Source organism: Cheilinus undulatus, linkage group 24, assembly GCF_018320785.1.
Source record: "Cheilinus undulatus linkage group 24, ASM1832078v1, whole genome shotgun sequence".
NCBI classification, from domain to species: Eukaryota; Metazoa; Chordata; class Actinopteri; order Labriformes; family Labridae; genus Cheilinus; species Cheilinus undulatus.
This window is the reverse complement of record NC_054888.1, coordinates 14,956,328-14,973,999: the sequence shown is the minus strand read 5'-3', so window position 1 is coordinate 14,973,999 and position 17,672 is coordinate 14,956,328.

The window sequence follows — 17,672 nt, the reverse complement described above, 5'->3', positions numbered from 1 at the left end:
AATGGGGCACATTGGTAAAATTTGGTTTGGAAATTGCAAAAATGGATTGAATTAGTGGTGAAAAGGGGTTAAAAAGTTGCAAATGTTGGTTAACAGTGTCCAAATGGATAAAAATGGGCAAAAAGTGGCAAAATTGGGCAAAAGTGAAAAAGGATTAAAAGATGGCAAAAAGTGGTTTAAAAAAAGGCAAGACCTCATGGTTAAATTCAGTTTGGAAGAGGCAAAAAATAATGGAAATAGTGGTGAATAGAGGACAAAAACAACTTTAATGGGAAGAAGTAAATAACCGCAAAAAGAGGCAAAAATGCGCCAAAAGTAGCAAAATGCAGGAAAAGTCATGAAAATGGGTTAAAAGATGGCAGAGATGGGTTAAAAAGAAAAAAAGGTAAGAATAAATGAAAGTGGCAAAAGTGGTTAAATCTGGTTTTGAAGTGGCATGAATTGATGTAAATAATAGTGGATGGCAAAAAAGTGGCAAAAATGTTTGAAAGAGGCAAGAATAAGTGAAAAGTGGCAAAAGAGGTTAAAAAGTGGCAAAAATTTGGTAATTAGTTGCAAACAATGCTTAACAGTGTCATAATGGAGCAAAAGTTCACAGTTTTAACATCAAAACCCAATAATTTTTTAGCTTAAATGAGCTAACTGTTAGATGGGTCACATGCTAGCATGAATGCTACTGATCCAACAGACATCACATGAAGGGAGGGCCCATTCTCTCGGTTTTTCAAGGGCCCAGCTAATTCTTGGGCTAGGCCTGTCCTTATGCACTTATGTTGCTCTATGTCTCTTGTGTGTTTAAATGAGTGACTGTTTGCTAAAAAGCTAGCAAACCTCTTGTAATACGTCAATATTAAGTCAATATTAAGGTTATGGTGTTCTGAGTTGCCCCCAAGAGGCCAAAAATGAATGCAGGTACAACTTTATCCCTTTAAAGGTTTCTGTTTATATGTAAAACATTATGAAATAAATGTGCTCATTTCTCTCTTGAAAAGTAAATGCATTTAGCGCATACTACAAAAGGCTGGAAATTGGCCCCATTCATTTACAGTTTAACTAATATCTCAATTAGTCAATGCAGTAAAGATTTATTGATATTTAAAGCAAACAGAAGTATCATTTATTTTTCCTGGTCTACAGTAAACCTGCTCTAATCCAAACGATGCATTTTCCTGGTGTAGAACTACTGTGTCTTCCTCCGCAGGTTTGTGCCACCTCCCAGAGCTCACAGCATCCCATTGTTTCCAAAAAATCCATTAATGGGCACCGCTTTCCTGTTTTCTATTACCCTCTACTGTAACATACTTCTTCTCGCTGCAATGAAGTGTCAAAACAAAAACTTAAAGCAGAGTGGCAGTCACATTCAAGAGGAGACATGCATTGATTTCTTTACTTTCACTTTGACAGGAGTGGAGCTGCTTTCAATACAGATGAAATGATTTTGACTTTATGGAGCTGTTTTTTGGTCAGATTAAAAGGGTATTCATCTATCAAGTGATGAATTATGTTTGCCAGCGCAGCACCGACTGCTTTAATGCACTTTTGGAAACAATGGGGGGCTGCAACCTCTTGGATGGGAGGCAAACCTGCAGCAGAGCAAACATTGGTAGGAGTGCACTTTTCAGTGGTTAAAAAGGGGGAAAATTTTCAACATCCAGCTCACTTCACTGGTAATTGGGAGTATGACTCAGCCTGTGAAACATTATCTGTGACACCAATCAGTAAAAAGCGCTTGAATCAGAATGTGATGGCAATTGTTGGGTTCTTTGCTAATGCTGAGGGGGAAATTGTCAATTAAATATGATGTAGCCTGTGTTTTTGAGAGTTTAACTCTCAGTAAATAACAATTAAGGTTGTTTTTATAACCTTTAATGTGAATGCTGCTTATTTATCCATTAATATTTAATGCTGCAAAGACATGCTTAAGACAAATATGTTATGCAGATCAAGTAAAAAGTCTTCAAATTAAAAGAACGGAGTCTAAAAGCTCAGCTAGACTCACCCAAGAGCCAAAAAAAGGCTGATATCTCCTCATCTAGTGTATACATCTTGGCATCTTTTCCTACAACTATTTTTTTCAAGCGTATTTAATAGCTAAAGCTTGTGTGGAAAAGTAGGTGTATGATAGGTTTTCAGTTCAGCACCAAACGGTTACACACCTGGCTGCAACACATCTCAAAAAAGTTTGGACAGGTCCATGTTTATGAATGTGTAGCATCCACACTTTTCTTAACAACAATCTGACCACAGAACAGTTTTCCATTTTGCCTAAATCCATTTTATGGCCCAAGGAAGATGGCGCCATTTCCTGATCCTGTACACATATGGCTTCATCTTTGCATGAGTACATGTAAGGTCAATGTAAAGATGCAAGTAGATGCAAATTCACCTTGGGTGACTTGAATGCTGATAACTGAGTGACTAATTTGCGCCATGTTCGATGCGCTGTTTGCTTCATTTGCTTATATGCGAGGGTTGAAAAATTTGGTTCCCAAAGGACCAGCCTGGGCGGGCGGAGGTTCAAAATGAAGGGGAAGCGTGTGATGTCTGTCTGTGGCTACCCCGAGCTTGAACATGCCTGTTCTACTGGCAAAGGAATAAAAAGCAGCTTGTTTTAAAACTGGATACATAAAATATGGTTTGAATTCACTTTACTGGTTCTACTGTATCACAGAGAGTTGGGGGACAGATCGACCGAAGTGATCGTATATGGCTACTTGCTCCATACCGTCCACAGGACGAAGCTTCCATTCATCTGACCACAGAACAGTTTTCCATTCTGCCTCTGTTCATTATAAATGAGTTCTGGCCCAGTGAAGACAGTGGCTCACAAATGGTTTTGAAATCACACTTCCTTCCTCGAGAACAGTGACTTTTTATTTCCTAATGTACTAACCGATAGCATTTTAGGCATTTTTACAGATCTAGTGGAAAAGAGCATGTGCCATTAGTCATGACAAAACTGCTGTGCACGTTTTATACATGAAGTATGTGAAATTTGCAGGGAAAGGAAAACAGGTGTCACTCTAATATAAGTCAAAATTTCTCAAATTTCTTGTTGTCTCGAGTTGCCAAAAAGCTTAGGAGTATCCCAATTTTCTACAGAAGATAATGTCACTACAAAGAGCACTAATTGTTGATTGTGTGGATCAGGGGTTCTCAAAGTTGGGGTCGGGACCCATTGGGAGTCGCGAGTCACTGAGAGGGGGGTCTCCAGACGCCTTAACAAAACTAAGAACATTTTTGAATTACATTGTTGCCACTTTACACCAATTTTGCCTAATTGTAACCCATTTTGATCAATTTTTCCCACCAATTTTGCCAATGTTGACATATTTTTGCAACTTAAAACCCATTTTTGTCAATTTCAAACCCTTTCCACAACTTTTCTCTGCTTGTTTTTGGCACTTTTAAACCAAATCTTGCAACTCTCTACCTATTGTTGGCTCTGTTGACACATTATTGCCACTATTAACCCCTTTTAACCACTTTTTTAGCCACATTTCACAATTTGAAAAGCCCATTTTTGCCAGTTCTTGATTTTTTCTGCCTTTGCTAACCCTTTTTTGCCAGTTCATGTCAATTTTCATCCCATTTCACCAAATTTCCACCTATTTGTGCCACTTTAATGCCATTTCAGCCATTTTTTTGGTCATTTCTTGCCACTTTTATCAAATTTTTGGCATTTCTAACTAATTTCTGCTACTTTTAATCTAATTTTACTACCATTCCCACCATTTTTGCCATTATTAACCCATTTAACTATTTTTAACATATTTTAATTCTGTTTTTAACAGAAAGATTTACATTTTTAAGAGGGATACAGAGAACAAGTGAATTAAAAATTGTTTCTTTGATAAAAGTGGTTATTATTCAGGTTAAATATAAAATATCACAGCTTAACTTTACAATGGCCCCCAGTTTGGCTGGGCCCCAGAAAGCTCTCCCATTTTTTTTCCCCCTAATAGGCGGCCTTGTCTGCACATGACTATTCTTGAATTTGCACAGCTGAAATCCACCTTCAGGTACAGTGGGGGTCCCCGGTCACTGGCACCTTTATTTTGGGGGTCGCAGGCTGAAAAGGTTGAGAACCACTGGTGTAGGTGGACTGTCAAAAGCGAAAACGAATTTCATATTTGTGGGAACCAAAATAACCCTGAGATGCAACCGTTCATAGCCCATGTGTTTTGGCTCAACAAGAAATCCTTAAGAAAATTAAATTTCAGAATGTGTAGGAATACAATCTAAAGTACTCGGAAGTCCTCTGAGAGTGTAATCAACACCAACCCTTTAAAGGCAGAACAGAACAATACCTAAAATAAGACCTGACACCTATAGCTTTAACATAACTATGTTAATCTCATGGCAATACCACTGGGACCTCTGTGGCCCTGTAAGCCTGCTGACACAAACAAGGTGACATTTTGGTCGCCTTGGTTTAAGACCCGGCCTCTAACGCACATCCCAACCAGATGATGTCAAAATCAATACGGCAATGTCATCAGGCCCGCTCTAGGAGTAATGATGGTGCCTCGACCTGCTCCGAAGGCATGCACATGCACACACTTAAACATCACTCCCCCCACTTCTTCATCATATCATCAAGCCCATCAGGAGGCCTAATGGGGAAGCGATCAATACAATGCAGGGGTCGAGGTGAGAGAGTATACCGGCAGGCTCGTGACACTCGTACTAATGGCGATTCCTAAACGTTGCTTCTCCACCTGTCACTGTCAAACTAGCTGTCTTGCATGAGACACCCATTGTCCCTATCATCGCCGTCTCTTAAGCCACTCAACCTCACTATAGGTGACCAGTGTGCTGCATGATAACAGGGCAAAGGGTAATCCCTCTTGATACTAGAAAGACAGTAGTTAAGTGTTGCAAACAATGGCACTCCTTGAAACCAAATGAGGCCTCCATGGACAAGAGTATCTTGGATCCAGTTACTTCTTTGTCTGTATCAACGCTGCCATTCAACATCACATTTAAATCCCTTATGGAACGAGAACGAATATTAAGTGTTACAAACAATGCCGCCTCTTGAAACCAAACTAGGGCTTCTAGTTTCTTGGACTCTGCAGTTTCCTCATCCTTATCATCCCCATCATTGAGGCCACTCAACCTAACCAATGTTTTGAATGAGCGGGCGAAAGGCAATCCCTTTATACACAAGAAAAACTGTAAATTTGGCACTGATTTGGACAGAAAGCATAGTAAGTTTGAAACTTACCAAAGAACTTAAGAAGACTTTAGAAATCATCAGCATCTTGTGAAAACACAGTAGTTTCACCATAAAAACATGTTTTGAAAAATGAACTCATCCATTCATAGTTTACCAAAAATACTAGCGTGCTCAATGAACGTGATTGCTTAGAACACCCGCCCACATTTTGTTTATTTTTACCTATGCCCGAGAAATAACATAGTTAAATTTTCTACCAGTTGCTGAACATTTTCTGGGTCACCTGATGGATACATCACCTCCCCATTCAGGAGTGAGATGGTGTGAAACTGGCTCAGATCAGAGGACTCCTTCTCCTTGGGAATCAGGATTCCCACTGTACTACCCTAGGCTTTCGGGATGGACTGTTCCTCTGAAACGAAACTTGGTAACTGCAGCGGAAACCCAAAGACATCACGCGTTTTTTTATAAACCCTGTAGGGGACTCTGCTTGGCCCTGGGGCCAAAGAAGCATTTGCACGCCTCGCAACTTCCTGCACTTCCTTCCAGGTTGGTGGTTAAACATCCATACTGAACTGTATCTCTCCAAGTGGTGGCATCTCAGGGGTGAAGGTTTAACCCCCTGTGCTGTTCTGGATCTGAATGCATCCTTTTGAAATACTCCTCTACCTCTAGCTTTGATGCTTTAAGCTGCCCTCCCTTTTCCTGAATGAACAAACCTTTATACGACAGCGGAGTGCAATCCCTCATGATATTAGAATAAGAGCAGCGAAGAGCCACTAACATTGCCACAACTTGAAAACCAATTACTAGTCTTACAGGCAAGAGTTTCTTGGGTCCAGCGGATTACTTGTCCTTTTAAATGCTTCTTCACAACATTTGCATGTTTTGCGTGGTATCGTAGTGAAGTGCAATCCCTCATGATATTAGAAGTACGGCTAAATGTCAAGGCCATCACAAAATTGAAACCAGACAAGAGACCAACAGACGAGAGATTCCTGGATGTGGTGACTTCCTTGTCCTTTTTATCCCCATCTTAACCCCAACACTTTGGACCACTATGTGCAATCCCTCCTGATATTAGAATAAGAATAGTCAAGTTTTATAAATATCACCACTCCTTGAAACTAAATGAGAGCACAAAAGGCAAGAGTTTCTTGGATCCTGCGGATTCCTTGTCCTTTTCATCGTCATCATATCCTCATGACTTGTGACCAATGTGTCACATGATAGCAGAGCGAAGTGCAATCCCTCTTGATAAAAGAACAAGTACAGTGAAGTGTCAAGAGCATCGCCACTCCCTGAAACCAAATGAGAGCTCCGAAGATGAGACTGTCTTGTATTCAGTCACTTCCTTGGACAGTCTTGGCTCAAGCGCCGGTTGATGTTTAGCCTGTCCCCCTCGCCCTAACCCCTCATTACAGCCAGTTTATCATGCCAGGAAGAGAGTGGCAAAAACAAATTAGTCCACGGGAGGGGAAAATAGCCGGGGATATCGATTCCGCCTTTTCATGCCAGAGTGGAGCACAGAAAATATTGGGCTATAAAAGGGAAACAAGGATATAAAGCCATTACAGTGCGCACTTAATTGATCCCACTTCCCATAACAAATTAATTGAGCGGAAAATGGCAGATGGCTTTGATGAATGTCATAAAAAAGGCTTGTCAGCAAGCCCGGTGTGTGCGACCCCCTTGCTCACACGCTGTATCGCAAGAAGGAGCCTCTCAGGAAGGGAGTGTGCCGTGCGTTTCTTTGAGTATTTACATCCCAGTGATCCTGATGTTAATCACGTTGACTTATTGACATTGTTGCTAATTGTCTACTGCTTCTCTGTGGATTTTTTCCCCTCTTCTTTCCTCATTGTCTTGTTCCCTTTGCTCTGCGTTCTTTAACTGCAGTCGGTGTACAGGTGCATGTTTGTTTGCCCACGTGGGAGTGTGCGTGTGCGACAGTGCATGTTTATACTGACAGGCTGCTTCCCCAGTAGCAGAACAAATGCTAATTTAATCAATTGGCTATAAATCCTACTGGCCGCTGACTCATGCGTCTCCTGCCCTAGGGACTCCAACAAAAACCCTGCCAGTGCAGTTTGTTCAGCGTGCACACCCACACAGATACACACAAGCATCCATCTTCCATGCTCATCTTTTCCTGTCTTCCATCACCGCAACATCAGAATAATTTTTGAGCACAAACGCGCCTTTAGATGTTGACATCCTGGGATAATTATTATTTTCATCCCTCAGATAAAATTCTCAGACAGCTGTGAGGCTTCGACTGATCCATGTTAACTCAAACACATGCACACATATGGAGTCAATATTGTTGCAAAACTCAAGAATGCATTTTAATGTTTAAAGAGCCTAACTTATTGATTCTGGGCACATACTTTACCTCAAACTTTAACTGTGTTTGTGCTCAAATCTGCCTCCATGTCTTTCATTGGTGGGATCTCCAGTAACCATGGAAATTTCTACCGCATCGGCGTACGTTGAATGTCGACTGCTGATGATGACAATACATGCTGTCATAGTGTCAAGCAATAAATACGCAACCTATGATACACTACAACATTAACATTTAAATGCAATCATTAAAATCGAGATGTTTTGAAAAAGGTGTATATATGGTTTGAATGCTTGAAAAGCTACCCTTAATTAAAAAAAATTGAATAAATTGCAATGGATCATGGGATGTGTAGTTCCTTCATCCTCATAAAGATATATGTACACAGTCTTGTCGCCATGTCAGCCCTCAGAATTTGCTTCACCATTGAAAACCCAGAAAATGGCCCTCCCTGGTTGATGATTGATTTATTGATGATGCCAGTGCAGGTGTGTTGAATCAGTTGCATTGGTGCAAGCATCCTGGCTAACAGTTAGCTCATTTTGGAGCTGAAAAGAGTCTCAAACTATTATTGGGTTCTAATGTTAAATTTATTTATGCTACTTTTTAACCAATTTCACCACTTTTTCTAACCATCTTTGCCACTTTAGCTTATTCATTCTGCTTTTTGGGTCTTTTTTTTTTACCCATTTTGCCCTTTTTTGCCAATTCATAGCCACTTTTTGCCAATTGTTGCCCATTTTCTTAATTTTTAACTCTATTTTGAACATTTTTAACCGGTTTTTTCCTGCTTTTAAACCCTTGGTTTTTGCCACTTCTCCTTGCCACCTTTACTCATTTTTGGCTGCATTTTACCACTTTAAACCCTTTTTTACCACTTTTTCTGATACTTAAACCCCATTTTTGTTGCTTTCTGGCAATTTTGCTGATCCTTTATACCAGGTTTTGCTGCTTTTTGCCCCTTTTACCCAACTTTTTTCTCATTTGTTGCTGCTTTGTTGCATAGTGTGTCTGACTTATGCCACTTTCAACCTTTTTCATTTTATTTACCCTATTTAGCTACTTTTTATCATTTGTTCCTTCTTTTTGCCCTTGTTTTCCCCTTTCTTTGCCCCTTTAACCAATTTTTGCCACCTTTTTTGCTGATTGTTCACCACTTTTCTGCCACGTCTCTTGCCACTTTTAACCTATTTTTCTTGTTTTTGTTTTTGTTTTTTTTAACCCTTATTGCTACTTTTAACCCATGTATTGCTTTTTGCCCATTCCTGCCACCTTTTTTTTGCCAGATTTATCCTTCATGCCATTTTTGTAACTGTTTGTCATTCTTTGGCCACCTCCCATCAATTAAGTCACTTCTTTTTACAACTTTAACCCAGTTTAGCCACTTTTCACCCATTTTTTTTTTGTCTCTTTACCTAATTGTTCAGTTGTCTCAGTTTCTTTAACTTCATTTTCTGGCATCCTTGTTGTGCATATTATGGCCTAGCTATGAAGTTGGCACTACTTTCCTTATCATTAAATTGTGTGTGCCCATCAACATTGTTAACATTAACAATATAAAAGGTCATTTGTTTTAAGGGGATTACATTTTCGAGAAGGCTAGATTCTACTAGAGCATAAATAAATACAACTTTTTTTGTTTGATAAGAATAGTTCTTATTCAGGTTAAAAATAAAATATGGTTCCCAGCTTAATTTACAATGGACTATAATTTTGCTTACCTCAGTTTGGCTGGGCCGAGGAAAGCTCTTTATCCCTCCTTATGGGCAGCCTTGCTTGTACCTTTGCCTTTTTACTTTATTTGGAATGCCGTTATTGTGCCAAATCAATTGTTTTATAGTCATTCGGGTAGCTGGTTAGCTTGGTTTGTACATTGAAGTGTTGCCATAAGAATTTTGCAGAATGAAGGATTTGAATAGCGAATTTTGCTTCCTAACCAGAGACGCCAAAAAAGTTGGCAGGCATTGTTGAGCTCTGTAGGAAACAGGAATAGGTTTAGTCAGTCACTCTTGCTCTGCTGTGTTGCTATGCTGTTCCACAGGAGACGTTAGCTGTTGTCTCTCTAAGTCATAACATTTTATCACATTCACAAAGATAGTAAAAGCCTGAGAGCCAAAAATCATTACAAACCTTTACAGCAATTATCAAAAATCAGTAAAAATTAGAAGAGGGAATCCAGCATACATAGCTGAATAATTTGTCTGCTTTTTAAACCAAAAATGTTTTCCATAGGAAGAAGTGAGTTGGAGATCAGGGCTTGGATGTTAGAGATACTGTGTAAATGTGACCAAATGTTGGGACTATCCAGCAGAGCAAACATGATTGGCTGATTCAAGTCCTGTTTCCAATTGGTTGGTTAATCAAAAAAAAACCAAGAGCAGAAATAAGTTTCAAGTGCGCAGAAAAAGCACTTAGCGAGAAAGTTTCTTACACAGAATCAGAGTGGCAGTTTTCACAAACAAGCAGAAGCAGCCTGAATGATTTGAGCTCGAGCACATGAAATCTGAGCAACTAAAGATTTGAGAGCAAGCTGAGCACGGACAGAGAAAATTTAACCAAAAGAAGGCAGTTTTGAACATTAATATGCACTCTTGAGTTTTGCAACAACAATGCCTCCATACCACACACTTAAACAGGCATCCATCTCACAGTCCCTGCTCCCCATCTTCAGCAGAGAATTATTTATTGAGAACATACTCCTCCTCACTTTTAGCCCACACACACACACATACTCAATGCTGACACACCTGCAGTTTCATGACATCCAAATCTACTAAAGCTGCTGAGACAGCGTCTTCAGGGGGGGTGGGCTGCCGCTAGACTGGTTGGGGGGGGCACAGTGGGGCGATAGAGTGACAGAGAGACAGAAAAACAGGGATGCAGAGAGCGGCAGAGTGACAGAGAGAAAAAAAATGCCAGGAAGAGCAACAGAGCGATAAAGAAAAGTCAGAAGAAACGACAAAAAAGGTGACAAGCAGGAGGAAGAGGAGAGAGGAGCTGCTGTCGGCGAGCAGCATGGCGGCTCGGTACCCACAGGCTCTGCTCAGAATTCTGCGGGGCCTCTGTGGCCCCCGTGTTCCCCATCAATCTCAGCCTGCTCTGGCAGCCGCCAGCGGCTGCATCTTAATCTGCTGGGGCCGGACGTGAGGACGGACAGGTCGCCTGGGCCGCGCAGTAAATAACCCTTCTCCTGACTGTCCCCTTCTATTCCCCTATGCATACACAGGCATGGAGTCACACACAGACATCCTGCCTGCTCTTTCTCTGCACAAATATTTCTGCAGCCTCTGTGAGTTCAACTTCTGAGCTTTAAAAGCCCAAGCAACATCATTAGAAAGTCAAATATCCTGCTTCAAGACAGCAAAAAGTTTAAAACATTTTTCCTCTTTCATGTCAATAAAGCTACTGAAAATTTAACAAAGGGTCGACTGAAGTCTTAACAAGTCAAAGAGAAATAAACTTTTAGGACTCATGTTACTGCATTGGCTTTGATGCATTATTAAACATGAGAACAACCCATTTCTGAAAAAAACTGACTTTACATTTGCAATGGATGCGTAATATTCCAAAAACAATGACATTTTTTAGTTTTCACATTTAGTACATTGCTTTTGTACTGTTATCAATGCTTTAGACACCGTTATTCTGCCTTTGTACCATTTAAGAAGTGTCCCATTTTTTTGGGAAATGAGGTAGTGGTTGTCATATGATTAAGGCCAGCATATGCAAATGCTCCCAGCTGTGCTAGCTTAGAATTGAATGGTCTTATGACAATATTCACTTGCGCCACTGTAGTCGGCGCAAGGTGGAAATTATATTTTTGTATCATAACTAGGCCAATTTTCAAGTTTGTGTTTATGCAACAGGACTCAAAACTATGAATGCAAATTAGCAATCTTGATAACACAGATATGTTAACATCTTTAAAGCTCAAATGAGGAGTTATTAGCTGGTTATGAAAGAAAAAAAAACTAAAATTAACGCTGATGCTTCTATACAAACTTCAAGATAGAACACATCGTCATCAGCGTAGAGATCAATCACTTCAACAATGGCATTTTAAATGCCTGTAAACCAAGTTTGGTATTTAACTGCTATTTCAACACAGGTTTTACGTTAAAGACATACTGCGATTTTATCAGAGTTTTAATTAATTGCCCAGCCTTATTTTCTGTGTATGTTGAAATGCATGTGGAAGACTTTAAAAGAAACTGTTTAAGTCAAAAATATCCAGCAGTTTTTAGCAAACTCATCATACAGATATTCAAAGATTTTTCTGACACTATTTCAGTTTTTCTTGCACTGATGCATTTGGTCTTTGTGGATTGTGTTGTACTGGCAACTTAAGTGTATATTATCATGGCAGATTTTGTCTTTTTATTTCATGGTTGCGATCTACGTCAATTTGAAGAGGCAAACAACTGCCAAAGAGGTAGGAGAGTTACAGCAAGTTACCAAAACAAAATCTGTTTTCATTTTTAACAAAAGAAGGTTTATGGAAAGCGATACCATTGACTTTTGAGGGATACCGCCATGAGATTTTTTAAGTGTTGACAAAAGTCAGAAAAAACAACCAAAAAAGGCGACAAGTAAGAGTGAGAAGAAAGAGGAGGCTCTGTCGGCAAGCAGTATGGCAGATTGGTATCTACAGGCCCTAATCAGAATTCTGCGGGGCCTCTGAGGCCCCATGTTCCCCATCAGTCTTGGCTGGCTCACATAAACAAGACAAGATAACAAAGCGATAAAAGGTACTGCTTGGCCAACTGGTGGTGCCAAAGTCAACAGGAACCAAAAGTTCTCACAAGAACTTAAATACAAATTTTCATTAACATGCTTTCACCTATCAAATAAGTTAAAAAGGAAATAGTCGGTTGCCTGTTTAGCTCAGTTGGTAAAGCAGGCACCCAGATCTTATCTTCCTCTACTCTTTCTCCCCAAAATTCCTGTCTCTCTACTATCAAGAAAGGCAAAAATCACCAAAAATGACCTTTTATCTGAGTTGCTTGGAGTGTTCTTTTGTCTTTACAGTGTAATGGTAGCCAGGAATACTGATTAACCAGTAACTGGACCTTCAAGACACAGGTGTCTTCATATTTCAATCAGGGTTTAATCAGGTGTTCCTAATTTCACTGATTGTGACTTCTGGCACCAGTTGTCTGGACCTCGGTTATGTAAGGTCACTCACTTTAAAGGAGGTGAATATTTATGCAGTCATTTACATATTTTTGTTTAATTGACATTTCTTTGTAGAAATCTGTTTTCACTTTGACATTAAAAAGGTTTTTTTTCCTATTTTTTTCGTAATTGTTTTGTAGGGTTTTTTTATACTTCAGAATATGGAATATGCTATATTAAATTTTAAAAAATGATCAGAAATTAACTCCTCTAAACTCTGGTATTCAGCAAACACTTGCTAAAATACCATGGCACTCCTTGTCAACAATAAATAGTTAAATTTACATGATATATACGACATGCCCTGCCCCCGTGGGTATCTTTCTGTCTTTTTCGAGGAATAACAGGAGGGGGGGTTGGTTTGTAGAGGCACCTCTCACATCTATCACTTTTTTATATGTTTGTCTGCACCTCCACCACACATACACACACAAACAGGAGCCCACACAAAGCCGGCATCATCCTTACAAGCGGCGGTGGGTGACAGCTGCAAAGATCTGACACACGGGAAAAAAAAAAAAGATGCGCTATCTGAGAAAACACGGAGGAGGCAAGGTGAGAGAGACTCGGCGGATTAGAGGGCGGCTATCTCTCTCACTCAGGGCCCGCTCTGAAATCCAGCAGGCAGCCGGCACGAGTCAGAAGGCCTCTCCGCCCACCACCGAACGCCGATCCTTAGTAAGGAGCAGTTCGATTTACGACCCGGCACGGCCCTGCTTTGGTAACCCTTCTCCTCCTTGACGGGTCAAAGGTGGCCGTATCCTCCCTGGCTGATGAGCACGCTTGCTCCGATGGCTTCGGGGCAGAGCACATCGTGTTCCCACTGGGACACCGGTAGCCATGGCAACCTTTGAACTCGCCTAGCAAGAGGAGGTGAGGGATGAGAGTGGGGATTGTAAGGTAACTGCGCTCCGTCTGCGTGATTGACAGCTTCCCTGAGTCTTTATATATTTATCTCTCTTATTCAAGCTGCATGTAAAAACACTCACATATATACGGCACAATCACACGGCAAGAAGCACACTGCAACGCACCCACTCGTCTCCTCTGTTTGACAGATGACCTTACGCTCTATGTCACTGAGCCGCAGCGTCTGCCTCTGCTGGGAGTAATGGTGTCCAGAATGACATGTTATGACGGGAAGGAGTGCTGCGCCAAGTCTCTACACACTCACTCCTACACACACTGGCACTATCATATGTGGCTTTACCACTGTCTGGAAAGAGAAGGCAACAATAGGGGGTATTGGATGTCGACTTCATGTGAAGGGAAGAAAACAAGCTGAGGAAAGGCATGAATCAATGGGTAAACTAGAGTAGTGCTGCTCTATTTAAAGTATAGATATCAACAATGGTTTAAAACTGATCTTAATACATTCGAATGAGACCTTACAATGTGAATAACCTTTCTAGATCATAAATGCTTACAGCTGTGCATAAAAATGCAGAATCTGCAGGGTTGTTCTTTTGTATCAGAAAGATTAGAATCAAAAAAATAATGAATGGATGGCCATTTTTACTGTACATAAGACCATAAAACATAGGCTAAAATAGACCAAAAATGATAGCAAATTTGCCAAGCTGTTCTTCAGACAATGCATTCGCAAGAATGACCCAGATGGACTAAAAAATGTTCGCAAGAATAGCCTGGGTACAAGTCAAAAACATGAGGCCTACTTACTCTTACCTTTGACCCATGGCTTGGAAAATCTAACTAGCCAGTCTTTGAGTCTTAGTGGATATTTGTGGAAAGTTTGAAGAAAATCCCTCAAAGTGTTCTTGAGATATTTTGTTCATAAAACTTGCCTGAATGGACCAAAGATACATGCACAAGAATAGCCTGGGAAACAGGGGATGAACAAGGGGTCTAATGACCCCGACCTTTGACCTGTGGCTTTCAAAATCTAACTGGATACTCCTTAAGTCTTAGTAGACATTTCTGCAAAGTTTGAAACTCATCTCTGAAAGCATTCTTGAGATATTGAGTTCACAAGAATGACTTGAATAGAATAAAGATATATCCACAAGAATGGTCTGAAAAACAAGGGATGAGCAAGAGGTCTAATGACTCTGACCTTTAACCTATGACTTCCAAAATCTAACCAGATACTCCTTAAGACTTAGCAGACATTTGTGCAAAGTTTAAATTCAAGACCTCAAAGTATTCTAGGGACTTAAGTTCTCAAGAACACTTTGATGGACTAAAGATATGTCCACAAGAATGGCCTGGAAAACAAAGGATTTACAAGAGGTTTAATGACTCTGATCTTTGACCTCTGGCTTTCAAAGTCCCTGGGCCTTAGTGGAAACTCATTGCAAAGTTTGAAGGAAACCCCTGAAAGGGTTCTTGTAACGTTGTGTATATGAACTAAAGATTTGTTCCCAAGAATTGTTTGGAAAAAAGGGATGAACATGAGGTTTACTCACTCTGACCTTTGACCCATGGTTCTCAAAATCTAACCAGTTAATCACTGAGTCTGAGTGGATATTTGAGCAAAGTTTGAAGACCATCTCTGAAAGCCTTCTTGAGACATTGCATTTACAAGAATGGCCTGGAGAACAAGGGATGAACAAGAGGTCTTATGACTCTGAACTTTGACTTGAGTTTTCCTTGAGTTTTAGGGGACATTTGTGGAAAGTTTAAAGAAAATCCCTCAAAGGGTTCTTAAGATATGGCATGAACGAAAAGCTATTACAGGTATGAAAAGAGAAAAGATGAAAAACCGCCATTAGCATGAGAATCAAGCTGGCCCATCATTCATCATTATGTTTGGATAGACACATACAGAAAATAAAGCATATTTGTTCGCAGTCTTCAAGCTCCTGTTGAGTGGTTGAGTACCACCATGTAGTCCAAGTCACAGAACATATTTATTGTAGTGTTATCAACTAATCTGGCACGGTGACCATTGTTATTGACAAAAAAGGTCATGTGGTTGGATTTTTATTTTTCAAAATTAAAGAAAAGTGACATAGACACTTTGGTTTTTATAAATCAGTGACTGTGACTCATCCCTAAAATGTGCTAAAGACTGGAAACCAGAATGCTCTCACTCTACAGTCCAGACATCATTACACAGATTGTACGTTTCTAAACAGAGACCAGCCCTGACTGAACTTTGAAATTATCTTTGCACAGATCAAAGACTATGGATTTTGTTGGAGGAGGCATTGACTCCTTCAGTGTGCTCTTGTGCATGCATGTGAATATTGTATGAAGGCAGACTTTAAAAAAACTGACCTTTAAGAAAGAAAGAAAGCAAGGATGGCCAGATGGATGAAGCATGGGGGGGAGTGGGCGAAAAATCCTTGCAGGAGGAAAAGATAGAGAGGGAAAGGGGAGGGGCTGACACCTTGACGGATTGATTGAGATCGCCCAATACACGGTGTTGCCTACAGCCTAGATTAGCAGGAGGTCTGGGTCAGCACAATCTCTGTGTGTTAGATAACTGCCCCCCCTTCCTCTGCCTCGCAGCTGCAGCTTGATACTGCACCTCAGCGACACAATATTTTACTGCATATCTCTCAAACTCCACATCCTAGACACTTGTGTGTGCGTGGTGCATGACTGTGGGGCCTGGTATCCATGGCAACCGCAGCCAGGTGCACTGGTTTCATATGCGATTCAGGTAATTCAACTCTGCAAAGAAAAGCATGCATATAAGGTCAGTGGTATTCAAATTAAGCGCATGTTTCATTTTCAGACTCTCTCCGGACGCTGCCCCCAACGCTCCATACGAGCCCAAATCTCCCACAATGCCTTGCTTTGAGTGGCAGGTATGATATTTCCTCTTGGTTTTGAGTGAAAGCTGCATTTAAAATTCATTTTTTTGTCCGTGTGATTAAAAAAACATGGGGGAAAAATAAAGAAGAGACGGGGAAATGGGACGTGTCATAGGGTTTGCTGTCGGTGGAGGCTTGGGTTAAGCCAAGGGGGCTTTGACAGCTGGGTTTAAGGAGAAAGGAAAGGGGCTATGGATTGGAGTCAGGTCTCTACTTCATATTCTGAAGATTAAACTCCTATCCTTCCTCCTCCTCCTACACCGTTTTGGACGTCTGTGGCATCCTTTTTTTTTTTTTTTTTTTTTGCTCTCGCTGTTTGTGGGTGTTTCAGCCGTGATTTACAGCCAGGGTCGTTGCTGCAGAGCACGAAAAACCTTGCAATCAGATATTCAACGCCAGAACTCCCCAGCATTAGGAGACAGAATCAGAAATGTGCTTTAATCACCGGGCAGGCTGACCACGTCGATGTGCACACAGAGAAATGAGATGGTGATGAGATCAAAGAGTGAATAATGCAAGAAAGCTCTCACTGTGTTTGTTCATTTGCTTTAACGGATACTGTGAAGGTAAAAGACACTACACTGAAGAGCATTCCTACAAATTTTAGGCTGAATTTCAATTAAATTAAGTGGCGACGGTTTTGTGCGTTCATCTGTCAAAAAGGCTCTGGGAATCAGACACAGAAATTAACTAAAGAAGCCAAATTTGTACAAATTTAAGTGTGTGTAATCCATAAAATATTATCTGGCAACAATTTAAATGAGTGCGTGGGGGTAAAAAAAATCTGTTTCCAACCAGAAATGCCAAAAAATAATTCCAAAATATGAATATTTTTCCATTTACTGGCAATAAATTAAGCATTTGCCGGTTTTGGACATTATTTTCGATTAAAAGGGCATTTTTGGTTAATTATAGAGAACATTTTCTTCTGTTTTCTGGCATTTTCTGCAGTTTTTAGATTTTAATCAACAGTATGCATGATCAGTTGTCTTCAGTGCTTGCCTTATGGGAAGTCCATTCCACCAAGTGATCCAGTCCCGTTCAAGTTGGTATGCTACGCAGTTATTTGTTTTTTTTTTAATGTCAATAGCTGGGAAAGGTGCTAAACTAACAAATCCGTACTGACCTGTTTTTAGCACCAACCTATCGGGGTTTCAAGCATGCCTATTGTACTTTCAGGCCTCGT